The sequence below is a fragment of the Anomaloglossus baeobatrachus genome, unplaced genomic scaffold (genome assembly GCF_048569485.1).
Source record: "Anomaloglossus baeobatrachus isolate aAnoBae1 unplaced genomic scaffold, aAnoBae1.hap1 Scaffold_2906, whole genome shotgun sequence".
Lineage (NCBI taxonomy): Eukaryota > Metazoa > Chordata > Amphibia > Anura > Aromobatidae > Anomaloglossus > Anomaloglossus baeobatrachus.
Genome location: NW_027442358.1, coordinates 61,365 through 88,667, shown reverse-complemented (window position 1 = coordinate 88,667; position 27,303 = coordinate 61,365). Strand labels below are relative to the sequence as shown.

The window sequence follows — 27,303 nt, the reverse complement described above, 5'->3', positions numbered from 1 at the left end:
CCCCTCCTTCCACTAGCCCACCCTCCCACCCAAAGAACAACTTCTTCTGCGCAGCTTGTTTTCTAGGCAGCAGCGCTATTGTGATGTCATCGGGGGGCATTGTGACAAGCCGCCAGTGTTCCGTCTCTTCATGTTGTGCACAGTTCAAACGGAAAATACATCAACAGGCAGACTACAGAAAAGCTTACTATCAAAGGTTAGAGGGGGGCTTTCTCAGAGGGCTTTTTACAGTTTTTCTATTCCCAATTAGCCGTTTAAGTGTACTTATTGAAAGTAGTAATTCTTTCATAGGCCGCCCTTTCTTAGTATTTGACGTTCCTTATATTGCGGTATGAGGCTTCGCAGTAGGTTGCAAACATTCATCACCCATGACTGTCCCCAATTGAGCTCAGAAGCTCAATGTCTATCATGACCTCTCTTTTAGAATGTCCAAGAGCAAGCAAACTATTCCTCCAGGAGAGGGCGCCAACAGACTACTAAAGAGATCATCATTACTCAAAGAAAACCCCAAAAACCAATGCATGATAGGAATAAACAGGTAACTTTCTTTGGAGTGGAAGCGGAGAGATCGCACCAGATGCCAATTCTAGATGTTATCACACCTGTGGTCACTGCAGCAGCAGGTGAATCCACTTTGTCCAAAAGGGATCTATTCCATTCAATTGCAAATGATCTAGATAAGACAGAGAACTGCAGCACGGGGACATAGCCGAGTTGGTCAGGTTGAGTGGTGATGAGTTTGCTATTTGGATGAATAAAGAAAGTCAAAAGTGTGAAAGATAAAAAACAAAAGGAGGAAGTGTGAAAAGTGAATGGGCCAAATTGAGGTGCATATGAAGACGTATGCTTTCTTCCAATTCATTAAATCGGGCTAATATGAATCAGGTGAATTGAGTTCTGCTTTTGGAAACTGGGTTAAGAAGGGGTGCACCGTTCCTGGAGGTACTGCAATACCAGGTCAATGCGTGGAGTGGACAGAGCAAGCTCTTTTTCCATCTCCCTGTTCTAAAAATCCATTTAATATATGGTCCCCAGATAGGGGACGTATCAGATATTAAACTGATAAGAACAGATACTACACTTGATCTTAGCCAAAAGGCCGAGAAGCGATAACCAGAATTGGTTTGGGCCTCGAGTGGCACCCTGGCCTATGCCGGACACATCTTAGGGAGAGAGAGCGAGAGGGAGACAAACCCACGCCTACACAAGACATTTTGTCACCCAAGCCAACCCTTGAAAAGGCTGCTTTGCAGAGCCAAAACAAGAAGAATGGTGCGTTTTGCAGCCGCCGCCCACTGCAATGAATCTGAATAACTCCTCCTTTAGGGCGCAAGCAACTCCCCTCCCCCTTGCAGTCTTTCCAATTCACGATACAAAAAGACGGACAGGACAGGTTGCCTGACTTTCCGTCACTGCCACCCTTTGCCATCCTTACCCGTAGAAAGCCCTTTCATCATCCCCAAACCCTAATCTTTTCCCTTTCCTTCCCAGCCCCCAAACCCTGCCCTCTGTACCTTTCTCACCACCCGCTTCCCTTCTCCTGTCATCCCCCTACCACCCGGGAAAAAAAGAGATTGCCCCCTCCTTCCACTAGCCCACCCTCCCACCCAAAGAACAACTTCTTCTGCGCAGCTTGTTTTCTAGGCAGCAGCGCTATTGTGATGTCATCGGGGGGCATTGTGACAAGCCGCCAGTGTTCCGTCTCTTCATGTTGTGCACAGTTCAAACGGAAAATACATCAACAGGCAGACTACAGAAAAGCTTACTATCAAAGGTTAGAGGGGGGCTTTCTCAGAGGGCTTTTTACAGTTTTTCTATTCCCAATTAGCCGTTTAAGTGTACTTATTGAAAGTAGTAATTCTTTCATAGGCCGCCCTTTCTTAGTATTTGACGTTCCTTATATTGCGGTATGAGGCTTCGCAGTAGGTTGCAAACATTCATCACCCATGACTGTCCCCAATTGAGCTCAGAAGCTCAATGTCTATCATGACCTCTCTTTTAGAATGTCCAAGAGCAAGCAAACTATTCCTCCAGGAGAGGGCGCCAACAGACTACTAAAGAGATCATCATTACTCAAAGAAAACCCCAAAAACCAATGCATGATAGGAATAAACAGGTAACTTTCTTTGGAGTGGAAGCGGAGAGATCGCACCAGATGCCAATTCTAGATGTTATCACACCTGTGGTCACTGCAGCAGCAGGTGAATCCACTTTGTCCAAAAGGGATCTATTCCATTCAATTGCAAATGATCTAGATAAGACAGAGAACTGCAGCACGGGGACATAGCCGAGTTGGTCAGGTTGAGTGGTGATGAGTTTGCTATTTGGATGAATAAAGAAAGTCAAAAGTGTGAAAGATAAAAAACAAAAGGAGGAAGTGTGAAAAGTGAATGGGCCAAATTGAGGTGCATATGAAGACGTATGCTTTCTTCCAATTCATTAAATCGGGCTAATATGAATCAGGTGAATTGAGTTCTGCTTTTGGAAACTGGGTTAAGAAGGGGTGCACCGTTCCTGGAGGTACTGCAATACCAGGTCAATGCGTGGAGTGGACAGAGCAAGCTCTTTTTCCATCTCCCTGTTCTAAAAATCCATTTAATATATGGTCCCCAGATAGGGGACGTATCAGATATTAAACTGATAAGAACAGATACTACACTTGATCTTAGCCAAAAGGCCGAGAAGCGATAACCAGAATTGGTTTGGGCCTCGAGTGGCACCCTGGCCTATGCCGGACACATCTTAGGGAGAGAGAGCGAGAGGGAGACAAACCCACGCCTACACAAGACATTTTGTCACCCAAGCCAACCCTTGAAAAGGCTGCTTTGCAGAGCCAAAACAAGAAGAATGGTGCGTTTTGCAGCCGCCGCCCACTGCAATGAATCTGAATAACTCCTCCTTTAGGGCGCAAGCAACTCCCCTCCCCCTTGCAGTCTTTCCAATTCACGATACAAAAAGACGGACAGGACAGGTTGCCTGACTTTCCGTCACTGCCACCCTTTGCCATCCTTACCCGTAGAAAGCCCTTTCATCATCCCCAAACCCTAATCTTTTCCCTTTCCTTCCCAGCCCCCAAACCCTGCCCTCTGTACCTTTCTCACCACCCGCTTCCCTTCTCCTGTCATCCCCCTACCACCCGGGAAAAAAAGAGATTGCCCCCTCCTTCCACTAGCCCACCCTCCCACCCAAAGAACAACTTCTTCTGCGCAGCTTGTTTTCTAGGCAGCAGCGCTATTGTGATGTCATCGGGGGGCATTGTGACAAGCCGCCAGTGTTCCGTCTCTTCATGTTGTGCACAGTTCAAACGGAAAATACATCAACAGGCAGACTACAGAAAAGCTTACTATCAAAGGTTAGAGGGGGGCTTTCTCAGAGGGCTTTTTACAGTTTTTCTATTCCCAATTAGCCGTTTAAGTGTACTTATTGAAAGTAGTAATTCTTTCATAGGCCGCCCTTTCTTAGTATTTGACGTTCCTTATATTGCGGTATGAGGCTTCGCAGTAGGTTGCAAACATTCATCACCCATGACTGTCCCCAATTGAGCTCAGAAGCTCAATGTCTATCATGACCTCTCTTTTAGAATGTCCAAGAGCAAGCAAACTATTCCTCCAGGAGAGGGCGCCAACAGACTACTAAAGAGATCATCATTACTCAAAGAAAACCCCAAAAACCAATGCATGATAGGAATAAACAGGTAACTTTCTTTGGAGTGGAAGCGGAGAGATCGCACCAGATGCCAATTCTAGATGTTATCACACCTGTGGTCACTGCAGCAGCAGGTGAATCCACTTTGTCCAAAAGGGATCTATTCCATTCAATTGCAAATGATCTAGATAAGACAGAGAACTGCAGCACGGGGACATAGCCGAGTTGGTCAGGTTGAGTGGTGATGAGTTTGCTATTTGGATGAATAAAGAAAGTCAAAAGTGTGAAAGATAAAAAACAAAAGGAGGAAGTGTGAAAAGTGAATGGGCCAAATTGAGGTGCATATGAAGACGTATGCTTTCTTCCAATTCATTAAATCGGGCTAATATGAATCAGGTGAATTGAGTTCTGCTTTTGGAAACTGGGTTAAGAAGGGGTGCACCGTTCCTGGAGGTACTGCAATACCAGGTCAATGCGTGGAGTGGACAGAGCAAGCTCTTTTTCCATCTCCCTGTTCTAAAAATCCATTTAATATATGGTCCCCAGATAGGGGACGTATCAGATATTAAACTGATAAGAACAGATACTACACTTGATCTTAGCCAAAAGGCCGAGAAGCGATAACCAGAATTGGTTTGGGCCTCGAGTGGCACCCTGGCCTATGCCGGACACATCTTAGGGAGAGAGAGCGAGAGGGAGACAAACCCACGCCTACACAAGACATTTTGTCACCCAAGCCAACCCTTGAAAAGGCTGCTTTGCAGAGCCAAAACAAGAAGAATGGTGCGTTTTGCAGCCGCCGCCCACTGCAATGAATCTGAATAACTCCTCCTTTAGGGCGCAAGCAACTCCCCTCCCCCTTGCAGTCTTTCCAATTCACGATACAAAAAGACGGACAGGACAGGTTGCCTGACTTTCCGTCACTGCCACCCTTTGCCATCCTTACCCGTAGAAAGCCCTTTCATCATCCCCAAACCCTAATCTTTTCCCTTTCCTTCCCAGCCCCCAAACCCTGCCCTCTGTACCTTTCTCACCACCCGCTTCCCTTCTCCTGTCATCCCCCTACCACCCGGGAAAAAAAGAGATTGCCCCCTCCTTCCACTAGCCCACCCTCCCACCCAAAGAACAACTTCTTCTGCGCAGCTTGTTTTCTAGGCAGCAGCGCTATTGTGATGTCATCGGGGGGCATTGTGACAAGCCGCCAGTGTTCCGTCTCTTCATGTTGTGCACAGTTCAAACGGAAAATACATCAACAGGCAGACTACAGAAAAGCTTACTATCAAAGGTTAGAGGGGGGCTTTCTCAGAGGGCTTTTTACAGTTTTTCTATTCCCAATTAGCCGTTTAAGTGTACTTATTGAAAGTAGTAATTCTTTCATAGGCCGCCCTTTCTTAGTATTTGACGTTCCTTATATTGCGGTATGAGGCTTCGCAGTAGGTTGCAAACATTCATCACCCATGACTGTCCCCAATTGAGCTCAGAAGCTCAATGTCTATCATGACCTCTCTTTTAGAATGTCCAAGAGCAAGCAAACTATTCCTCCAGGAGAGGGCGCCAACAGACTACTAAAGAGATCATCATTACTCAAAGAAAACCCCAAAAACCAATGCATGATAGGAATAAACAGGTAACTTTCTTTGGAGTGGAAGCGGAGAGATCGCACCAGATGCCAATTCTAGATGTTATCACACCTGTGGTCACTGCAGCAGCAGGTGAATCCACTTTGTCCAAAAGGGATCTATTCCATTCAATTGCAAATGATCTAGATAAGACAGAGAACTGCAGCACGGGGACATAGCCGAGTTGGTCAGGTTGAGTGGTGATGAGTTTGCTATTTGGATGAATAAAGAAAGTCAAAAGTGTGAAAGATAAAAAACAAAAGGAGGAAGTGTGAAAAGTGAATGGGCCAAATTGAGGTGCATATGAAGACGTATGCTTTCTTCCAATTCATTAAATCGGGCTAATATGAATCAGGTGAATTGAGTTCTGCTTTTGGAAACTGGGTTAAGAAGGGGTGCACCGTTCCTGGAGGTACTGCAATACCAGGTCAATGCGTGGAGTGGACAGAGCAAGCTCTTTTTCCATCTCCCTGTTCTAAAAATCCATTTAATATATGGTCCCCAGATAGGGGACGTATCAGATATTAAACTGATAAGAACAGATACTACACTTGATCTTAGCCAAAAGGCCGAGAAGCGATAACCAGAATTGGTTTGGGCCTCGAGTGGCACCCTGGCCTATGCCGGACACATCTTAGGGAGAGAGAGCGAGAGGGAGACAAACCCACGCCTACACAAGACATTTTGTCACCCAAGCCAACCCTTGAAAAGGCTGCTTTGCAGAGCCAAAACAAGAAGAATGGTGCGTTTTGCAGCCGCCGCCCACTGCAATGAATCTGAATAACTCCTCCTTTAGGGCGCAAGCAACTCCCCTCCCCCTTGCAGTCTTTCCAATTCACGATACAAAAAGACGGACAGGACAGGTTGCCTGACTTTCCGTCACTGCCACCCTTTGCCATCCTTACCCGTAGAAAGCCCTTTCATCATCCCCAAACCCTAATCTTTTCCCTTTCCTTCCCAGCCCCCAAACCCTGCCCTCTGTACCTTTCTCACCACCCGCTTCCCTTCTCCTGTCATCCCCCTACCACCCGGGAAAAAAAGAGATTGCCCCCTCCTTCCACTAGCCCACCCTCCCACCCAAAGAACAACTTCTTCTGCGCAGCTTGTTTTCTAGGCAGCAGCGCTATTGTGATGTCATCGGGGGGCATTGTGACAAGCCGCCAGTGTTCCGTCTCTTCATGTTGTGCACAGTTCAAACGGAAAATACATCAACAGGCAGACTACAGAAAAGCTTACTATCAAAGGTTAGAGGGGGGCTTTCTCAGAGGGCTTTTTACAGTTTTTCTATTCCCAATTAGCCGTTTAAGTGTACTTATTGAAAGTAGTAATTCTTTCATAGGCCGCCCTTTCTTAGTATTTGACGTTCCTTATATTGCGGTATGAGGCTTCGCAGTAGGTTGCAAACATTCATCACCCATGACTGTCCCCAATTGAGCTCAGAAGCTCAATGTCTATCATGACCTCTCTTTTAGAATGTCCAAGAGCAAGCAAACTATTCCTCCAGGAGAGGGCGCCAACAGACTACTAAAGAGATCATCATTACTCAAAGAAAACCCCAAAAACCAATGCATGATAGGAATAAACAGGTAACTTTCTTTGGAGTGGAAGCGGAGAGATCGCACCAGATGCCAATTCTAGATGTTATCACACCTGTGGTCACTGCAGCAGCAGGTGAATCCACTTTGTCCAAAAGGGATCTATTCCATTCAATTGCAAATGATCTAGATAAGACAGAGAACTGCAGCACGGGGACATAGCCGAGTTGGTCAGGTTGAGTGGTGATGAGTTTGCTATTTGGATGAATAAAGAAAGTCAAAAGTGTGAAAGATAAAAAACAAAAGGAGGAAGTGTGAAAAGTGAATGGGCCAAATTGAGGTGCATATGAAGACGTATGCTTTCTTCCAATTCATTAAATCGGGCTAATATGAATCAGGTGAATTGAGTTCTGCTTTTGGAAACTGGGTTAAGAAGGGGTGCACCGTTCCTGGAGGTACTGCAATACCAGGTCAATGCGTGGAGTGGACAGAGCAAGCTCTTTTTCCATCTCCCTGTTCTAAAAATCCATTTAATATATGGTCCCCAGATAGGGGACGTATCAGATATTAAACTGATAAGAACAGATACTACACTTGATCTTAGCCAAAAGGCCGAGAAGCGATAACCAGAATTGGTTTGGGCCTCGAGTGGCACCCTGGCCTATGCCGGACACATCTTAGGGAGAGAGAGCGAGAGGGAGACAAACCCACGCCTACACAAGACATTTTGTCACCCAAGCCAACCCTTGAAAAGGCTGCTTTGCAGAGCCAAAACAAGAAGAATGGTGCGTTTTGCAGCCGCCGCCCACTGCAATGAATCTGAATAACTCCTCCTTTAGGGCGCAAGCAACTCCCCTCCCCCTTGCAGTCTTTCCAATTCACGATACAAAAAGACGGACAGGACAGGTTGCCTGACTTTCCGTCACTGCCACCCTTTGCCATCCTTACCCGTAGAAAGCCCTTTCATCATCCCCAAACCCTAATCTTTTCCCTTTCCTTCCCAGCCCCCAAACCCTGCCCTCTGTACCTTTCTCACCACCCGCTTCCCTTCTCCTGTCATCCCCCTACCACCCGGGAAAAAAAGAGATTGCCCCCTCCTTCCACTAGCCCACCCTCCCACCCAAAGAACAACTTCTTCTGCGCAGCTTGTTTTCTAGGCAGCAGCGCTATTGTGATGTCATCGGGGGGCATTGTGACAAGCCGCCAGTGTTCCGTCTCTTCATGTTGTGCACAGTTCAAACGGAAAATACATCAACAGGCAGACTACAGAAAAGCTTACTATCAAAGGTTAGAGGGGGGCTTTCTCAGAGGGCTTTTTACAGTTTTTCTATTCCCAATTAGCCGTTTAAGTGTACTTATTGAAAGTAGTAATTCTTTCATAGGCCGCCCTTTCTTAGTATTTGACGTTCCTTATATTGCGGTATGAGGCTTCGCAGTAGGTTGCAAACATTCATCACCCATGACTGTCCCCAATTGAGCTCAGAAGCTCAATGTCTATCATGACCTCTCTTTTAGAATGTCCAAGAGCAAGCAAACTATTCCTCCAGGAGAGGGCGCCAACAGACTACTAAAGAGATCATCATTACTCAAAGAAAACCCCAAAAACCAATGCATGATAGGAATAAACAGGTAACTTTCTTTGGAGTGGAAGCGGAGAGATCGCACCAGATGCCAATTCTAGATGTTATCACACCTGTGGTCACTGCAGCAGCAGGTGAATCCACTTTGTCCAAAAGGGATCTATTCCATTCAATTGCAAATGATCTAGATAAGACAGAGAACTGCAGCACGGGGACATAGCCGAGTTGGTCAGGTTGAGTGGTGATGAGTTTGCTATTTGGATGAATAAAGAAAGTCAAAAGTGTGAAAGATAAAAAACAAAAGGAGGAAGTGTGAAAAGTGAATGGGCCAAATTGAGGTGCATATGAAGACGTATGCTTTCTTCCAATTCATTAAATCGGGCTAATATGAATCAGGTGAATTGAGTTCTGCTTTTGGAAACTGGGTTAAGAAGGGGTGCACCGTTCCTGGAGGTACTGCAATACCAGGTCAATGCGTGGAGTGGACAGAGCAAGCTCTTTTTCCATCTCCCTGTTCTAAAAATCCATTTAATATATGGTCCCCAGATAGGGGACGTATCAGATATTAAACTGATAAGAACAGATACTACACTTGATCTTAGCCAAAAGGCCGAGAAGCGATAACCAGAATTGGTTTGGGCCTCGAGTGGCACCCTGGCCTATGCCGGACACATCTTAGGGAGAGAGAGCGAGAGGGAGACAAACCCACGCCTACACAAGACATTTTGTCACCCAAGCCAACCCTTGAAAAGGCTGCTTTGCAGAGCCAAAACAAGAAGAATGGTGCGTTTTGCAGCCGCCGCCCACTGCAATGAATCTGAATAACTCCTCCTTTAGGGCGCAAGCAACTCCCCTCCCCCTTGCAGTCTTTCCAATTCACGATACAAAAAGACGGACAGGACAGGTTGCCTGACTTTCCGTCACTGCCACCCTTTGCCATCCTTACCCGTAGAAAGCCCTTTCATCATCCCCAAACCCTAATCTTTTCCCTTTCCTTCCCAGCCCCCAAACCCTGCCCTCTGTACCTTTCTCACCACCCGCTTCCCTTCTCCTGTCATCCCCCTACCACCCGGGAAAAAAAGAGATTGCCCCCTCCTTCCACTAGCCCACCCTCCCACCCAAAGAACAACTTCTTCTGCGCAGCTTGTTTTCTAGGCAGCAGCGCTATTGTGATGTCATCGGGGGGCATTGTGACAAGCCGCCAGTGTTCCGTCTCTTCATGTTGTGCACAGTTCAAACGGAAAATACATCAACAGGCAGACTACAGAAAAGCTTACTATCAAAGGTTAGAGGGGGGCTTTCTCAGAGGGCTTTTTACAGTTTTTCTATTCCCAATTAGCCGTTTAAGTGTACTTATTGAAAGTAGTAATTCTTTCATAGGCCGCCCTTTCTTAGTATTTGACGTTCCTTATATTGCGGTATGAGGCTTCGCAGTAGGTTGCAAACATTCATCACCCATGACTGTCCCCAATTGAGCTCAGAAGCTCAATGTCTATCATGACCTCTCTTTTAGAATGTCCAAGAGCAAGCAAACTATTCCTCCAGGAGAGGGCGCCAACAGACTACTAAAGAGATCATCATTACTCAAAGAAAACCCCAAAAACCAATGCATGATAGGAATAAACAGGTAACTTTCTTTGGAGTGGAAGCGGAGAGATCGCACCAGATGCCAATTCTAGATGTTATCACACCTGTGGTCACTGCAGCAGCAGGTGAATCCACTTTGTCCAAAAGGGATCTATTCCATTCAATTGCAAATGATCTAGATAAGACAGAGAACTGCAGCACGGGGACATAGCCGAGTTGGTCAGGTTGAGTGGTGATGAGTTTGCTATTTGGATGAATAAAGAAAGTCAAAAGTGTGAAAGATAAAAAACAAAAGGAGGAAGTGTGAAAAGTGAATGGGCCAAATTGAGGTGCATATGAAGACGTATGCTTTCTTCCAATTCATTAAATCGGGCTAATATGAATCAGGTGAATTGAGTTCTGCTTTTGGAAACTGGGTTAAGAAGGGGTGCACCGTTCCTGGAGGTACTGCAATACCAGGTCAATGCGTGGAGTGGACAGAGCAAGCTCTTTTTCCATCTCCCTGTTCTAAAAATCCATTTAATATATGGTCCCCAGATAGGGGACGTATCAGATATTAAACTGATAAGAACAGATACTACACTTGATCTTAGCCAAAAGGCCGAGAAGCGATAACCAGAATTGGTTTGGGCCTCGAGTGGCACCCTGGCCTATGCCGGACACATCTTAGGGAGAGAGAGCGAGAGGGAGACAAACCCACGCCTACACAAGACATTTTGTCACCCAAGCCAACCCTTGAAAAGGCTGCTTTGCAGAGCCAAAACAAGAAGAATGGTGCGTTTTGCAGCCGCCGCCCACTGCAATGAATCTGAATAACTCCTCCTTTAGGGCGCAAGCAACTCCCCTCCCCCTTGCAGTCTTTCCAATTCACGATACAAAAAGACGGACAGGACAGGTTGCCTGACTTTCCGTCACTGCCACCCTTTGCCATCCTTACCCGTAGAAAGCCCTTTCATCATCCCCAAACCCTAATCTTTTCCCTTTCCTTCCCAGCCCCCAAACCCTGCCCTCTGTACCTTTCTCACCACCCGCTTCCCTTCTCCTGTCATCCCCCTACCACCCGGGAAAAAAAGAGATTGCCCCCTCCTTCCACTAGCCCACCCTCCCACCCAAAGAACAACTTCTTCTGCGCAGCTTGTTTTCTAGGCAGCAGCGCTATTGTGATGTCATCGGGGGGCATTGTGACAAGCCGCCAGTGTTCCGTCTCTTCATGTTGTGCACAGTTCAAACGGAAAATACATCAACAGGCAGACTACAGAAAAGCTTACTATCAAAGGTTAGAGGGGGGCTTTCTCAGAGGGCTTTTTACAGTTTTTCTATTCCCAATTAGCCGTTTAAGTGTACTTATTGAAAGTAGTAATTCTTTCATAGGCCGCCCTTTCTTAGTATTTGACGTTCCTTATATTGCGGTATGAGGCTTCGCAGTAGGTTGCAAACATTCATCACCCATGACTGTCCCCAATTGAGCTCAGAAGCTCAATGTCTATCATGACCTCTCTTTTAGAATGTCCAAGAGCAAGCAAACTATTCCTCCAGGAGAGGGCGCCAACAGACTACTAAAGAGATCATCATTACTCAAAGAAAACCCCAAAAACCAATGCATGATAGGAATAAACAGGTAACTTTCTTTGGAGTGGAAGCGGAGAGATCGCACCAGATGCCAATTCTAGATGTTATCACACCTGTGGTCACTGCAGCAGCAGGTGAATCCACTTTGTCCAAAAGGGATCTATTCCATTCAATTGCAAATGATCTAGATAAGACAGAGAACTGCAGCACGGGGACATAGCCGAGTTGGTCAGGTTGAGTGGTGATGAGTTTGCTATTTGGATGAATAAAGAAAGTCAAAAGTGTGAAAGATAAAAAACAAAAGGAGGAAGTGTGAAAAGTGAATGGGCCAAATTGAGGTGCATATGAAGACGTATGCTTTCTTCCAATTCATTAAATCGGGCTAATATGAATCAGGTGAATTGAGTTCTGCTTTTGGAAACTGGGTTAAGAAGGGGTGCACCGTTCCTGGAGGTACTGCAATACCAGGTCAATGCGTGGAGTGGACAGAGCAAGCTCTTTTTCCATCTCCCTGTTCTAAAAATCCATTTAATATATGGTCCCCAGATAGGGGACGTATCAGATATTAAACTGATAAGAACAGATACTACACTTGATCTTAGCCAAAAGGCCGAGAAGCGATAACCAGAATTGGTTTGGGCCTCGAGTGGCACCCTGGCCTATGCCGGACACATCTTAGGGAGAGAGAGCGAGAGGGAGACAAACCCACGCCTACACAAGACATTTTGTCACCCAAGCCAACCCTTGAAAAGGCTGCTTTGCAGAGCCAAAACAAGAAGAATGGTGCGTTTTGCAGCCGCCGCCCACTGCAATGAATCTGAATAACTCCTCCTTTAGGGCGCAAGCAACTCCCCTCCCCCTTGCAGTCTTTCCAATTCACGATACAAAAAGACGGACAGGACAGGTTGCCTGACTTTCCGTCACTGCCACCCTTTGCCATCCTTACCCGTAGAAAGCCCTTTCATCATCCCCAAACCCTAATCTTTTCCCTTTCCTTCCCAGCCCCCAAACCCTGCCCTCTGTACCTTTCTCACCACCCGCTTCCCTTCTCCTGTCATCCCCCTACCACCCGGGAAAAAAAGAGATTGCCCCCTCCTTCCACTAGCCCACCCTCCCACCCAAAGAACAACTTCTTCTGCGCAGCTTGTTTTCTAGGCAGCAGCGCTATTGTGATGTCATCGGGGGGCATTGTGACAAGCCGCCAGTGTTCCGTCTCTTCATGTTGTGCACAGTTCAAACGGAAAATACATCAACAGGCAGACTACAGAAAAGCTTACTATCAAAGGTTAGAGGGGGGCTTTCTCAGAGGGCTTTTTACAGTTTTTCTATTCCCAATTAGCCGTTTAAGTGTACTTATTGAAAGTAGTAATTCTTTCATAGGCCGCCCTTTCTTAGTATTTGACGTTCCTTATATTGCGGTATGAGGCTTCGCAGTAGGTTGCAAACATTCATCACCCATGACTGTCCCCAATTGAGCTCAGAAGCTCAATGTCTATCATGACCTCTCTTTTAGAATGTCCAAGAGCAAGCAAACTATTCCTCCAGGAGAGGGCGCCAACAGACTACTAAAGAGATCATCATTACTCAAAGAAAACCCCAAAAACCAATGCATGATAGGAATAAACAGGTAACTTTCTTTGGAGTGGAAGCGGAGAGATCGCACCAGATGCCAATTCTAGATGTTATCACACCTGTGGTCACTGCAGCAGCAGGTGAATCCACTTTGTCCAAAAGGGATCTATTCCATTCAATTGCAAATGATCTAGATAAGACAGAGAACTGCAGCACGGGGACATAGCCGAGTTGGTCAGGTTGAGTGGTGATGAGTTTGCTATTTGGATGAATAAAGAAAGTCAAAAGTGTGAAAGATAAAAAACAAAAGGAGGAAGTGTGAAAAGTGAATGGGCCAAATTGAGGTGCATATGAAGACGTATGCTTTCTTCCAATTCATTAAATCGGGCTAATATGAATCAGGTGAATTGAGTTCTGCTTTTGGAAACTGGGTTAAGAAGGGGTGCACCGTTCCTGGAGGTACTGCAATACCAGGTCAATGCGTGGAGTGGACAGAGCAAGCTCTTTTTCCATCTCCCTGTTCTAAAAATCCATTTAATATATGGTCCCCAGATAGGGGACGTATCAGATATTAAACTGATAAGAACAGATACTACACTTGATCTTAGCCAAAAGGCCGAGAAGCGATAACCAGAATTGGTTTGGGCCTCGAGTGGCACCCTGGCCTATGCCGGACACATCTTAGGGAGAGAGAGCGAGAGGGAGACAAACCCACGCCTACACAAGACATTTTGTCACCCAAGCCAACCCTTGAAAAGGCTGCTTTGCAGAGCCAAAACAAGAATGGTGCGTTTTGCAGCCGCCGCCCACTGCAATGAATCTGAATAACTCCTCCTTTAGGGCGCAAGCAACTCCCCTCCCCCTTGCAGTCTTTCCAATTCACGATACAAAAAGACGGACAGGACAGGTTGCCTGACTTTCCGTCACTGCCACCCTTTGCCATCCTTACCCGTAGAAAGCCCTTTCATCATCCCCAAACCCTAATCTTTTCCCTTTCCTTCCCAGCCCCCAAACCCTGCCCTCTGTACCTTTCTCACCACCCGCTTCCCTTCTCCTGTCATCCCCCTACCACCCGGGAAAAAAAGAGATTGCCCCCTCCTTCCACTAGCCCACCCTCCCACCCAAAGAACAACTTCTTCTGCGCAGCTTGTTTTCTAGGCAGCAGCGCTATTGTGATGTCATCGGGGGGCATTGTGACAAGCCGCCAGTGTTCCGTCTCTTCATGTTGTGCACAGTTCAAACGGAAAATACATCAACAGGCAGACTACAGAAAAGCTTACTATCAAAGGTTAGAGGGGGGCTTTCTCAGAGGGCTTTTTACAGTTTTTCTATTCCCAATTAGCCGTTTAAGTGTACTTATTGAAAGTAGTAATTCTTTCATAGGCCGCCCTTTCTTAGTATTTGACGTTCCTTATATTGCGGTATGAGGCTTCGCAGTAGGTTGCAAACATTCATCACCCATGACTGTCCCCAATTGAGCTCAGAAGCTCAATGTCTATCATGACCTCTCTTTTAGAATGTCCAAGAGCAAGCAAACTATTCCTCCAGGAGAGGGCGCCAACAGACTACTAAAGAGATCATCATTACTCAAAGAAAACCCCAAAAACCAATGCATGATAGGAATAAACAGGTAACTTTCTTTGGAGTGGAAGCGGAGAGATCGCACCAGATGCCAATTCTAGATGTTATCACACCTGTGGTCACTGCAGCAGCAGGTGAATCCACTTTGTCCAAAAGGGATCTATTCCATTCAATTGCAAATGATCTAGATAAGACAGAGAACTGCAGCACGGGGACATAGCCGAGTTGGTCAGGTTGAGTGGTGATGAGTTTGCTATTTGGATGAATAAAGAAAGTCAAAAGTGTGAAAGATAAAAAACAAAAGGAGGAAGTGTGAAAAGTGAATGGGCCAAATTGAGGTGCATATGAAGACGTATGCTTTCTTCCAATTCATTAAATCGGGCTAATATGAATCAGGTGAATTGAGTTCTGCTTTTGGAAACTGGGTTAAGAAGGGGTGCACCGTTCCTGGAGGTACTGCAATACCAGGTCAATGCGTGGAGTGGACAGAGCAAGCTCTTTTTCCATCTCCCTGTTCTAAAAATCCATTTAATATATGGTCCCCAGATAGGGGACGTATCAGATATTAAACTGATAAGAACAGATACTACACTTGATCTTAGCCAAAAGGCCGAGAAGCGATAACCAGAATTGGTTTGGGCCTCGAGTGGCACCCTGGCCTATGCCGGACACATCTTAGGGAGAGAGAGCGAGAGGGAGACAAACCCACGCCTACACAAGACATTTTGTCACCCAAGCCAACCCTTGAAAAGGCTGCTTTGCAGAGCCAAAACAAGAAGAATGGTGCGTTTTGCAGCCGCCGCCCACTGCAATGAATCTGAATAACTCCTCCTTTAGGGCGCAAGCAACTCCCCTCCCCCTTGCAGTCTTTCCAATTCACGATACAAAAAGACGGACAGGACAGGTTGCCTGACTTTCCGTCACTGCCACCCTTTGCCATCCTTACCCGTAGAAAGCCCTTTCATCATCCCCAAACCCTAATCTTTTCCCTTTCCTTCCCAGCCCCCAAACCCTGCCCTCTGTACCTTTCTCACCACCCGCTTCCCTTCTCCTGTCATCCCCCTACCACCCGGGAAAAAAAGAGATTGCCCCCTCCTTCCACTAGCCCACCCTCCCACCCAAAGAACAACTTCTTCTGCGCAGCTTGTTTTCTAGGCAGCAGCGCTATTGTGATGTCATCGGGGGGCATTGTGACAAGCCGCCAGTGTTCCGTCTCTTCATGTTGTGCACAGTTCAAACGGAAAATACATCAACAGGCAGACTACAGAAAAGCTTACTATCAAAGGTTAGAGGGGGGCTTTCTCAGAGGGCTTTTTACAGTTTTTCTATTCCCAATTAGCCGTTTAAGTGTACTTATTGAAAGTAGTAATTCTTTCATAGGCCGCCCTTTCTTAGTATTTGACGTTCCTTATATTGCGGTATGAGGCTTCGCAGTAGGTTGCAAACATTCATCACCCATGACTGTCCCCAATTGAGCTCAGAAGCTCAATGTCTATCATGACCTCTCTTTTAGAATGTCCAAGAGCAAGCAAACTATTCCTCCAGGAGAGGGCGCCAACAGACTACTAAAGAGATCATCATTACTCAAAGAAAACCCCAAAAACCAATGCATGATAGGAATAAACAGGTAACTTTCTTTGGAGTGGAAGCGGAGAGATCGCACCAGATGCCAATTCTAGATGTTATCACACCTGTGGTCACTGCAGCAGCAGGTGAATCCACTTTGTCCAAAAGGGATCTATTCCATTCAATTGCAAATGATCTAGATAAGACAGAGAACTGCAGCACGGGGACATAGCCGAGTTGGTCAGGTTGAGTGGTGATGAGTTTGCTATTTGGATGAATAAAGAAAGTCAAAAGTGTGAAAGATAAAAAACAAAAGGAGGAAGTGTGAAAAGTGAATGGGCCAAATTGAGGTGCATATGAAGACGTATGCTTTCTTCCAATTCATTAAATCGGGCTAATATGAATCAGGTGAATTGAGTTCTGCTTTTGGAAACTGGGTTAAGAAGGGGTGCACCGTTCCTGGAGGTACTGCAATACCAGGTCAATGCGTGGAGTGGACAGAGCAAGCTCTTTTTCCATCTCCCTGTTCTAAAAATCCATTTAATATATGGTCCCCAGATAGGGGACGTATCAGATATTAAACTGATAAGAACAGATACTACACTTGATCTTAGCCAAAAGGCCGAGAAGCGATAACCAGAATTGGTTTGGGCCTCGAGTGGCACCCTGGCCTATGCCGGACACATCTTAGGGAGAGAGAGCGAGAGGGAGACAAACCCACGCCTACACAAGACATTTTGTCACCCAAGCCAACCCTTGAAAAGGCTGCTTTGCAGAGCCAAAACAAGAAGAATGGTGCGTTTTGCAGCCGCCGCCCACTGCAATGAATCTGAATAACTCCTCCTTTAGGGCGCAAGCAACTCCCCTCCCCCTTGCAGTCTTTCCAATTCACGATACAAAAAGACGGACAGGACAGGTTGCCTGACTTTCCGTCACTGCCACCCTTTGCCATCCTTACCCGTAGAAAGCCCTTTCATCATCCCCAAACCCTAATCTTTTCCCTTTCCTTCCCAGCCCCCAAACCCTGCCCTCTGTACCTTTCTCACCACCCGCTTCCCTTCTCCTGTCATCCCCCTACCACCCGGGAAAAAAAGAGATTGCCCCCTCCTTCCACTAGCCCACCCTCCCACCCAAAGAACAACTTCTTCTGCGCAGCTTGTTTTCTAGGCAGCAGCGCTATTGTGATGTCATCGGGGGGCATTGTGACAAGCCGCCAGTGTTCCGTCTCTTCATGTTGTGCACAGTTCAAACGGAAAATACATCAACAGGCAGACTACAGAAAAGCTTACTATCAAAGGTTAGAGGGGGGCTTTCTCAGAGGGCTTTTTACAGTTTTTCTATTCCCAATTAGCCGTTTAAGTGTACTTATTGAAAGTAGTAATTCTTTCATAGGCCGCCCTTTCTTAGTATTTGACGTTCCTTATATTGCGGTATGAGGCTTCGCAGTAGGTTGCAAACATTCATCACCCATGACTGTCCCCAATTGAGCTCAGAAGCTCAATGTCTATCATGACCTCTCTTTTAGAATGTCCAAGAGCAAGCAAACTATTCCTCCAGGAGAGGGCGCCAACAGACTACTAAAGAGATCATCATTACTCAAAGAAAACCCCAAAAACCAATGCATGATAGGAATAAACAGGTAACTTTCTTTGGAGTGGAAGCGGAGAGATCGCACCAGATGCCAATTCTAGATGTTATCACACCTGTGGTCACTGCAGCAGCAGGTGAATCCACTTTGTCCAAAAGGGATCTATTCCATTCAATTGCAAATGATCTAGATAAGACAGAGAACTGCAGCACGGGGACATAGCCGAGTTGGTCAGGTTGAGTGGTGATGAGTTTGCTATTTGGATGAATAAAGAAAGTCAAAAGTGTGAAAGATAAAAAACAAAAGGAGGAAGTGTGAAAAGTGAATGGGCCAAATTGAGGTGCATATGAAGACGTATGCTTTCTTCCAATTCATTAAATCGGGCTAATATGAATCAGGTGAATTGAGTTCTGCTTTTGGAAACTGGGTTAAGAAGGGGTGCACCGTTCCTGGAGGTACTGCAATACCAGGTCAATGCGTGGAGTGGACAGAGCAAGCTCTTTTTCCATCTCCCTGTTCTAAAAATCCATTTAATATATGGTCCCCAGATAGGGGACGTATCAGATATTAAACTGATAAGAACAGATACTACACTTGATCTTAGCCAAAAGGCCGAGAAGCGATAACCAGAATTGGTTTGGGCCTCGAGTGGCACCCTGGCCTATGCCGGACACATCTTAGGGAGAGAGAGCGAGAGGGAGACAAACCCACGCCTACACAAGACATTTTGTCACCCAAGCCAACCCTTGAAAAGGCTGCTTTGCAGAGCCAAAACAAGAAGAATGGTGCGTTTTGCAGCCGCCGCCCACTGCAATGAATCTGAATAACTCCTCCTTTAGGGCACAAGCAACTCCCCTCCCCCTTGCAGTCTTTCCAATTCACGATACAAAAAGACGGACAGGACAGGTTGCCTGACTTTCCGTCACTGCCACCCTTTGCCATCCTTACCCGTAGAAAGCCCTTTCATCATCCCCAAACCCTAATCTTTTCCCTTTCCTTCCCAGCCCCCAAACCCTGCCCTCTGTACCTTTCTCACCACCCGCTTCCCTTCTCCTGTCATCCCCCTACCACCCGGGAAAAAAAGAGATTGCCCCCTCCTTCCACTAGCCCACCCTCCCACCCAAAGAACAACTTCTTCTGCGCAGCTTGTTTTCTAGGCAGCAGCGCTATTGTGATGTCATCGGGGGGCATTGTGACAAGCCGCCAGTGTTCCGTCTCTTCATGTTGTGCACAGTTCAAACGGAAAATACATCAACAGGCAGACTACAGAAAAGCTTACTATCAAAGGTTAGAGGGGGGCTTTCTCAGAGGGCTTTTTACAGTTTTTCTATTCCCAATTAGCCGTTTAAGTGTACTTATTGAAAGTAGTAATTCTTTCATAGGCCGCCCTTTCTTAGTATTTGACGTTCCTTATATTGCGGTATGAGGCTTCGCAGTAGGTTGCAAACATTCATCACCCATGACTGTCCCCAATTGAGCTCAGAAGCTCAATGTCTATCATGACCTCTCTTTTAGAATGTCCAAGAGCAAGCAAACTATTCCTCCAGGAGAGGGCGCCAACAGACTACTAAAGAGATCATCATTACTCAAAGAAAACCCCAAAAACCAATGCATGATAGGAATAAACAGGTAACTTTCTTTGGAGTGGAAGCGGAGAGATCGCACCAGATGCCAATTCTAGATGTTATCACACCTGTGGTCACTGCAGCAGCAGGTGAATCCACTTTGTCCAAAAGGGATCTATTCCATTCAATTGCAAATGATCTAGATAAGACAGAGAACTGCAGCACGGGGACATAGCCGAGTTGGTCAGGTTGAGTGGTGATGAGTTTGCTATTTGGATGAATAAAGAAAGTCAAAAGTGTGAAAGATAAAAAACAAAAGGAGGAAGTGTGAAAAGTGAATGGGCCAAATTGAGGTGCATATGAAGACGTATGCTTTCTTCCAATTCATTAAATCGGGCTAATATGAATCAGGTGAATTGAGTTCTGCTTTTGGAAACTGGGTTAAGAAGGGGTGCACCGTTCCTGGAGGTACTGCAATACCAGGTCAATGCGTGGAGTGGACAGAGCAAGCTCTTTTTCCATCTCCCTGTTCTAAAAATCCATTTAATATATGGTCCCCAGATAGGGGACGTATCAGATATTAAACTGATAAGAACAGATACTACACTTGATCTTAGCCAAAAGGCCGAGAAGCGATAACCAGAATTGGTTTGGGCCTCGAGTGGCACCCTGGCCTATGCCGGACACATCTTAGGGAGAGAGAGCGAGAGGGAGACAAACCCACGCCTACACAAGACATTTTGTCACCCAAGCCAACCCTTGAAAAGGCTGCTTTGCAGAGCCAAAACAAGAAGAATGGTGCGTTTTGCAGCCGCCGCCCACTGCAATGAATCTGAATAACTCCTCCTTTAGGGCGCAAGCAACTCCCCTCCCCCTTGCAGTCTTTCCAATTCACGATACAAAAAGACGGACAGGACAGGTTGCCTGACTTTCCGTCACTGCCACCCTTTGCCATCCTTACCCGTAGAAAGCCCTTTCATCATCCCCAAACCCTAATCTTTTCCCTTTCCTTCCCAGCCCCCAAACCCTGCCCTCTGTACCTTTCTCACCACCCGCTTCCCTTCTCCTGTCATCCCCCTACCACCCGGGAAAAAAAGAGATTGCCCCCTCCTTCCACTAGCCCACCCTCCCACCCAAAGAACAACTTCTTCTGCGCAGCTTGTTTTCTAGGCAGCAGCGCTATTGTGATGTCATCGGGGGGCATTGTGACAAGCCGCCAGTGTTCCGTCTCTTCATGTTGTGCACAGTTCAAACGGAAAATACATCAACAGGCAGACTACAGAAAAGCTTACTATCAAAGGTTAGAGGGGGGCTTTCTCAGAGGGCTTTTTACAGTTTTTCTATTCCCAATTAGCCGTTTAAGTGTACTTATTGAAAGTAGTAATTCTTTCATAGGCCGCCCTTTCTTAGTATTTGACGTTCCTTATATTGCGGTATGAGGCTTCGCAGTAGGTTGCAAACATTCATCACCCATGACTGTCCCCAATTGAGCTCAGAAGCTCAATGTCTATCATGACCTCTCTTTTAGAATGTCCAAGAGCAAGCAAACTATTCCTCCAGGAGAGGGCGCCAACAGACTACTAAAGAGATCATCATTACTCAAAGAAAACCCCAAAAACCAATGCATGATAGGAATAAACAGGTAACTTTCTTTGGAGTGGAAGCGGAGAGATCGCACCAGATGCCAATTCTAGATGTTATCACACCTGTGGTCACTGCAGCAGCAGGTGAATCCACTTTGTCCAAAAGGGATCTATTCCATTCAATTGCAAATGATCTAGATAAGACAGAGAACTGCAGCACGGGGACATAGCCGAGTTGGTCAGGTTGAGTGGTGATGAGTTTGCTATTTGGATGAATAAAGAAAGTCAAAAGTGTGAAAGATAAAAAACAAAAGGAGGAAGTGTGAAAAGTGAATGGGCCAAATTGAGGTGCATATGAAGACGTATGCTTTCTTCCAATTCATTAAATCGGGCTAATATGAATCAGGTGAATTGAGTTCTGCTTTTGGAAACTGGGTTAAGAAGGGGTGCACCGTTCCTGGAGGTACTGCAATACCAGGTCAATGCGTGGAGTGGACAGAGCAAGCTCTTTTTCCATCTCCCTGTTCTAAAAATCCATTTAATATATGGTCCCCAGATAGGGGACGTATCAGATATTAAACTGATAAGAACAGATACTACACTTGATCTTAGCCAAAAGGCCGAGAAGCGATAACCAGAATTGGTTTGGGCCTCGAGTGGCACCCTGGCCTATGCCGGACACATCTTAGGGAGAGAGAGCGAGAGGGAGACAAACCCACGCCTACACAAGACATTTTGTCACCCAAGCCAACCCTTGAAAAGGCTGCTTTGCAGAGCCAAAACAAGAAGAATGGTGCGTTTTGCAGCCGCCGCCCACTGCAATGAATCTGAATAACTCCTCCTTTAGGGCGCAAGCAACTCCCCTCCCCCTTGCAGTCTTTCCAATTCACGATACAAAAAGACGGACAGGACAGGTTGCCTGACTTTCCGTCACTTCCACCCTTTGCCATCCTTACCCGTAGAAAGCCCTTTCATCATCCCCAAACCCTAATCTTTTCCCTTTCCTTCCCAGCCCCCAAACCCTGCCCTCTGTACCTTTCTCACCACCCGCTTCCCTTCTCCTGTCATCCCCCTACCACCCGGGAAAAAAAGAGATTGCCCCCTCCTTCCACTAGCCCACCCTCCCACCCAAAGAACAACTTCTTCTGCGCAGCTTGTTTTCTAGGCAGCAGCGCTATTGTGATGTCATCGGGGGGCATTGTGACAAGCCGCCAGTGTTCCGTCTCTTCATGTTGTGCACAGTTCAAACGGAAAATACATCAACAGGCAGACTACAGAAAAGCTTACTATCAAAGGTTAGAGGGGGGCTTTCTCAGAGGGCTTTTTACAGTTTTTCTATTCCCAATTAGCCGTTTAAGTGTACTTATTGAAAGTAGTAATTCTTTCATAGGCCGCCCTTTCTTAGTATTTGACGTTCCTTATATTGCGGTATGAGGCTTCGCAGTAGGTTGCAAACATTCATCACCCATGACTGTCCCCAATTGAGCTCAGAAGCTCAATGTCTATCATGACCTCTCTTTTAGAATGTCCAAGAGCAAGCAAACTATTCCTCCAGGAGAGGGCGCCAACAGACTACTAAAGAGATCATCATTACTCAAAGAAAACCCCAAAAACCAATGCATGATAGGAATAAACAGGTAACTTTCTTTGGAGTGGAAGCGGAGAGATCGCACCAGATGCCAATTCTAGATGTTATCACACCTGTGGTCACTGCAGCAGCAGGTGAATCCACTTTGTCCAAAAGGGATCTATTCCATTCAATTGCAAATGATCTAGATAAGACAGAGAACTGCAGCACGGGGACATAGCCGAGTTGGTCAGGTTGAGTGGTGATGAGTTTGCTATTTGGATGAATAAAGAAAGTCAAAAGTGTGAAAGATAAAAAACAAAAGGAGGAAGTGTGAAAAGTGAATGGGCCAAATTGAGGTGCATATGAAGACGTATGCTTTCTTCCAATTCATTAAATCGGGCTAATATGAATCAGGTGAATTGAGTTCTGCTTTTGGAAACTGGGTTAAGAAGGGGTGCACCGTTCCTGGAGGTACTGCAATACCAGGTCAATGCGTGGAGTGGACAGAGCAAGCTCTTTTTCCATCTCCCTGTTCTAAAAATCCATTTAATATATGGTCCCCAGATAGGGGACGTATCAGATATTAAACTGATAAGAACAGATACTACACTTGATCTTAGCCAAAAGGCCGAGAAGCGATAACCAGAATTGGTTTGGGCCTCGAGTGGCACCCTGGCCTATGCCGGACACATCTTAGGGAGAGAGAGCGAGAGGGAGACAAACCCACGCCTACACAAGACATTTTGTCACCCAAGCCAACCCTTGAAAAGGCTGCTTTGCAGAGCCAAAACAAGAAGAATGGTGCGTTTTGCAGCAGCCGCCCACTGCAATGAATCTGAATAACTCCTCCTTTAGGGCGCAAGCAACTCCCCTCCCCCTTGCAGTCTTTCCAATTCACGATACAAAAAGACGGACAGGACAGGTTGCCTGACTTTCCGTCACTGCCACCCTTTGCCATCCTTACCCGTAGAAAGCCCTTTCATCATCCCCAAACCCTAATCTTTTCCCTTTCCTTCCCAGCCCCCAAACCCTGCCCTCTGTACCTTTCTCACCACCCGCTTCCCTTCTCCTGTCATCCCCCTACCACCCGGGAAAAAAAGAGATTGCCCCCTCCTTCCACTAGCCCACCCTCCCACCCAAAGAACAACTTCTTCTGCGCAGCTTGTTTTCTAGGCAGCAGCGCTATTGTGATGTCATCGGGGGGCATTGTGACAAGCCGCCAGTGTTCCGTCTCTTCATGTTGTGCACAGTTCAAACGGAAAATACATCAACAGGCAGACTACAGAAAAGCTTACTATCAAAGGTTAGAGGGGGGCTTTCTCAGAGGGCTTTTTACAGTTTTTCTATTCCCAATTAGCCGTTTAAGTGTACTTATTGAAAGTAGTAATTCTTTCATAGGCCGCCCTTTCTTAGTATTTGACGTTCCTTATATTGCGGTATGAGGCTTCGCAGTAGGTTGCAAACATTCATCACCCATGACTGTCCCCAATTGAGCTCAGAAGCTCAATGTCTATCATGACCTCTCTTTTAGAATGTCCAAGAGCAAGCAAACTATTCCTCCAGGAGAGGGCGCCAACAGACTACTAAAGAGATCATCATTACTCAAAGAAAACCCCAAAAACCAATGCATGATAGGAATAAACAGGTAACTTTCTTTGGAGTGGAAGCGGAGAGATCGCACCAGATGCCAATTCTAGATGTTATCACACCTGTGGTCACTGCAGCAGCAGGTGAATCCACTTTGTCCAAAAGGGATCTATTCCATTCAATTGCAAATGATCTAGATAAGACAGAGAACTGCAGCACGGGGACATAGCCGAGTTGGTCAGGTTGAGTGGTGATGAGTTTGCTATTTGGATGAATAAAGAAAGTCAAAAGTGTGAAAGATAAAAAACAAAAGGAGGAAGTGTGAAAAGTGAATGGGCCAAATTGAGGTGCATATGAAGACGTATGCTTTCTTCCAATTCATTAAATCGGGCTAATATGAATCAGGTGAATTGAGTTCTGCTTTTGGAAACTGGGTTAAGAAGGGGTGCACCGTTCCTGGAGGTACTGCAATACCAGGTCAATGCGTGGAGTGGACAGAGCAAGCTCTTTTTCCATCTCCCTGTTCTAAAAATCCATTTAATATATGGTCCCCAGATAGGGGACGTATCAGATATTAAACTGATAAGAACAGATTCTACACTTGATCTTAGCCAAAAGGCCGAGAAGCGATAACCAGAATTGGTTTGGGCCTCGAGTGGCACCCTGGCCTATGCCGGACACATCTTAGGGAGAGAGAGCGAGAGGGAGACAAACCCACGCCTACACAAGACATTTTGTCACCCAAGCCAACCCTTGAAAAGGCTGCTTTGCAGAGCCAAAACAAGAAGAATGGTGCGTTTTGCAGCCGCCGCCCACTGCAATGAATCTGAATAACTCCTCCTTTAGGGCGCAAGCAACTCCCCTCCCCCTTGCAGTCTTTCCAATTCACGATACAAAAAGACGGACAGGACAGGTTGCCTGACTTTCCGTCACTGCCACCCTTTGCCATCCTTACCCGTAGAAAGCCCTTTCATCATCCCCAAACCCTAATCTTTTCCCTTTCCTTCCCAGCCCCCAAACCCTGCCCTCTGTACCTTTCTCACCACCCGCTTCCCTTCTCCTGTCATCCCCCTACCACCCGGGAAAAAAAGAGATTGCCCCCTCCTTCCACTAGCCCACCCTCCCACCCAAAGAACAACTTCTTCTGCGCAGCTTGTTTTCTAGGCAGCAGCGCTATTGTGATGTCATCGGGGGGCATTGTGACAAGCCGCCAGTGTTCCGTCTCTTCATGTTGTGCACAGTTCAAACGGAAAATACATCAACAGGCAGACTACAGAAAAGCTTACTATCAAAGGTTAGAGGGGGGCTTTCTCAGAGGGCTTTTTACAGTTTTTCTATTCCCAATTAGCCGTTTAAGTGTACTTATTGAAAGTAGTAATTCTTTCATAGGCCGCCCTTTCTTAGTATTTGACGTTCCTTATATTGCGGTATGAGGCTTCGCAGTAGGTTGCAAACATTCATCACCCATGACTGTCCCCAATTGAGCTCAGAAGCTCAATGTCTATCATGACCTCTCTTTTAGAATGTCCAAGAGCAAGCAAACTATTCCTCCAGGAGAGGGCGCCAACAGACTACTAAAGAGATCATCATTACTCAAAGAAAACCCCAAAAACCAATGCATGATAGGAATAAACAGGTAACTTTCTTTGGAGTGGAAGCGGAGAGATCGCACCAGATGCCAATTCTAGATGTTATCACACCTGTGGTCACTGCAGCAGCAGGTGAATCCACTTTGTCCAAAAGGGATCTATTCCATTCAATTGCAAATGATCTAGATAAGACAGAGAACTGCAGCACGGGGACATAGCCGAGTTGGTCAGGTTGAGTGGTGATGAGTTTGCTATTTGGATGAATAAAGAAAGTCAAAAGTGTGAAAGATAAAAAACAAAAGGAGGAAGTGTGAAAAGTGAATGGGCCAAATTGAGGTGCATATGAAGACGTATGCTTTCTTCCAATTCATTAAATCGGGCTAATATGAATCAGGTGAATTGAGTTCTGCTTTTGGAAACTGGGTTAAGAAGGGGTGCACCGTTCCTGGAGGTACTGCAATACCAGGTCAATGCGTGGAGTGGACAGAGCAAGCTCTTTTTCCATCTCCCTGTTCTAAAAATCCATTTAATATATGGTCCCCAGATAGGGGACGTATCAGATATTAAACTGATAAGAACAGATACTACACTTGATCTTAGCCAAAAGGCCGAGAAGCGATAACCAGAATTGGTTTGGGCCTCGAGTGGCACCCTGGCCTATGCCGGACACATCTTAGGGAGAGAGAGCGAGAGGGAGACAAACCCACGCCTACACAAGACATTTTGTCACCCAAGCCAACCCTTGAAAAGGCTGCTTTGCAGAGCCAAAACAAGAAGAATGGTGCGTTTTGCAGCCGCCGCCCACTGCAATGAATCTGAATAACTCCTCCTTTAGGGCGCAAGCAACTCCCCTCCCCCTTGCAGTCTTTCCAATTCACGATACAAAAAGACGGACAGGACAGGTTGCCTGACTTTCCGTCACTGCCACCCTTTGCCATCCTTACCCGTAGAAAGCCCTTTCATCATCCCCAAACCCTAATCTTTTCCCTTTCCTTCCCAGCCCCCAAACCCTGCCCTCTGTACCTTTCTCACCACCCGCTTCCCTTCTCCTGTCATCCCCCTACCACCCGGGAAAAAAAGAGATTGCCCCCTCCTTCCACTAGCCCACCCTCCCACCCAAAGAACAACTTCTTCTGCGCAGCTTGTTTTCTAGGCAGCAGCGCTATTGTGATGTCATCGGGGGGCATTGTGACAAGCCGCCAGTGTTCCGTCTCTTCATGTTGTGCACAGTTCAAACGGAAAATACATCAACAGGCAGACTACAGAAAAGCTTACTATCAAAGGTTAGAGGGGGGCTTTCTCAGAGGGCTTTTTACAGTTTTTCTATTCCCAATTAGCCGTTTAAGTGTACTTATTGAAAGTAGTAATTCTTTCATAGGCCGCCCTTTCTTAGTATTTGACGTTCCTTATATTGCGGTATGAGGCTTCGCAGTAGGTTGCAAACATTCATCACCCATGACTGTCCCCAATTGAGCTCAGAAGCTCAATGTCTATCATGACCTCTCTTTTAGAATGTCCAAGAGCAAGCAAACTATTCCTCCAGGAGAGGGCGCCAACAGACTACTAA

At 46.3% G+C, this 27,303-nt stretch overlaps 17 non-coding genes across 17 annotated transcripts; all 17 read right to left on the bottom strand.

Moving 5' to 3' along the window:
* Window positions 1-920: 920 nt before the first annotated feature.
* LOC142266783 (U2 spliceosomal RNA) lies at window positions 921-1,111 on the bottom strand. The gene has a single exon (XR_012732789.1). It is a non-coding gene; the product is annotated as a U2 spliceosomal RNA (small nuclear RNA).
* A 1,387-nt stretch (window positions 1,112-2,498) lies between these two features.
* Window positions 2,499-2,689, bottom strand: LOC142266782 (U2 spliceosomal RNA). Its single transcript, XR_012732788.1, has one exon. It is a non-coding gene; the product is annotated as a U2 spliceosomal RNA (small nuclear RNA).
* A 1,387-nt stretch (window positions 2,690-4,076) lies between these two features.
* Window positions 4,077-4,267, bottom strand: LOC142266781 (U2 spliceosomal RNA). Its single transcript, XR_012732787.1, has one exon. It is a non-coding gene; the product is annotated as a U2 spliceosomal RNA (small nuclear RNA).
* A 1,387-nt stretch (window positions 4,268-5,654) lies between these two features.
* Window positions 5,655-5,845, bottom strand: LOC142266780 (U2 spliceosomal RNA). Its single transcript, XR_012732786.1, has one exon. It is a non-coding gene; the product is annotated as a U2 spliceosomal RNA (small nuclear RNA).
* Window positions 5,846-7,232: 1,387 nt separating this feature from the next.
* LOC142266779 (U2 spliceosomal RNA) lies at window positions 7,233-7,423 on the bottom strand. The gene has a single exon (XR_012732785.1). It is a non-coding gene; the product is annotated as a U2 spliceosomal RNA (small nuclear RNA).
* Window positions 7,424-8,810: 1,387 nt separating this feature from the next.
* On the bottom strand, window positions 8,811-9,001 carry LOC142266777 (U2 spliceosomal RNA). Its single transcript, XR_012732783.1, has one exon. It is a non-coding gene; the product is annotated as a U2 spliceosomal RNA (small nuclear RNA).
* A 1,387-nt stretch (window positions 9,002-10,388) lies between these two features.
* LOC142266776 (U2 spliceosomal RNA) lies at window positions 10,389-10,579 on the bottom strand. The gene has a single exon (XR_012732782.1). It is a non-coding gene; the product is annotated as a U2 spliceosomal RNA (small nuclear RNA).
* A 1,387-nt stretch (window positions 10,580-11,966) lies between these two features.
* Window positions 11,967-12,157, bottom strand: LOC142266775 (U2 spliceosomal RNA). The gene has a single exon (XR_012732781.1). It is a non-coding gene; the product is annotated as a U2 spliceosomal RNA (small nuclear RNA).
* A 1,387-nt stretch (window positions 12,158-13,544) lies between these two features.
* Window positions 13,545-13,735, bottom strand: LOC142266773 (U2 spliceosomal RNA). Its single transcript, XR_012732780.1, has one exon. It is a non-coding gene; the product is annotated as a U2 spliceosomal RNA (small nuclear RNA).
* Window positions 13,736-15,119: 1,384 nt separating this feature from the next.
* Window positions 15,120-15,310, bottom strand: LOC142266772 (U2 spliceosomal RNA). The gene has a single exon (XR_012732779.1). It is a non-coding gene; the product is annotated as a U2 spliceosomal RNA (small nuclear RNA).
* Window positions 15,311-16,697: 1,387 nt separating this feature from the next.
* Window positions 16,698-16,888, bottom strand: LOC142266771 (U2 spliceosomal RNA). Its single transcript, XR_012732778.1, has one exon. It is a non-coding gene; the product is annotated as a U2 spliceosomal RNA (small nuclear RNA).
* A 1,387-nt stretch (window positions 16,889-18,275) lies between these two features.
* Window positions 18,276-18,466, bottom strand: LOC142266770 (U2 spliceosomal RNA). Its single transcript, XR_012732777.1, has one exon. It is a non-coding gene; the product is annotated as a U2 spliceosomal RNA (small nuclear RNA).
* Window positions 18,467-19,853: 1,387 nt separating this feature from the next.
* On the bottom strand, window positions 19,854-20,044 carry LOC142266769 (U2 spliceosomal RNA). The gene has a single exon (XR_012732776.1). It is a non-coding gene; the product is annotated as a U2 spliceosomal RNA (small nuclear RNA).
* A 1,387-nt stretch (window positions 20,045-21,431) lies between these two features.
* LOC142266768 (U2 spliceosomal RNA) lies at window positions 21,432-21,622 on the bottom strand. Its single transcript, XR_012732775.1, has one exon. It is a non-coding gene; the product is annotated as a U2 spliceosomal RNA (small nuclear RNA).
* Window positions 21,623-23,009: 1,387 nt separating this feature from the next.
* Window positions 23,010-23,200, bottom strand: LOC142266767 (U2 spliceosomal RNA). The gene has a single exon (XR_012732774.1). It is a non-coding gene; the product is annotated as a U2 spliceosomal RNA (small nuclear RNA).
* A 1,387-nt stretch (window positions 23,201-24,587) lies between these two features.
* On the bottom strand, window positions 24,588-24,778 carry LOC142266714 (U2 spliceosomal RNA). The gene has a single exon (XR_012732735.1). It is a non-coding gene; the product is annotated as a U2 spliceosomal RNA (small nuclear RNA).
* Window positions 24,779-26,165: 1,387 nt separating this feature from the next.
* On the bottom strand, window positions 26,166-26,356 carry LOC142266765 (U2 spliceosomal RNA). The gene has a single exon (XR_012732772.1). It is a non-coding gene; the product is annotated as a U2 spliceosomal RNA (small nuclear RNA).
* Window positions 26,357-27,303: the final 947 nt, after the last annotated feature.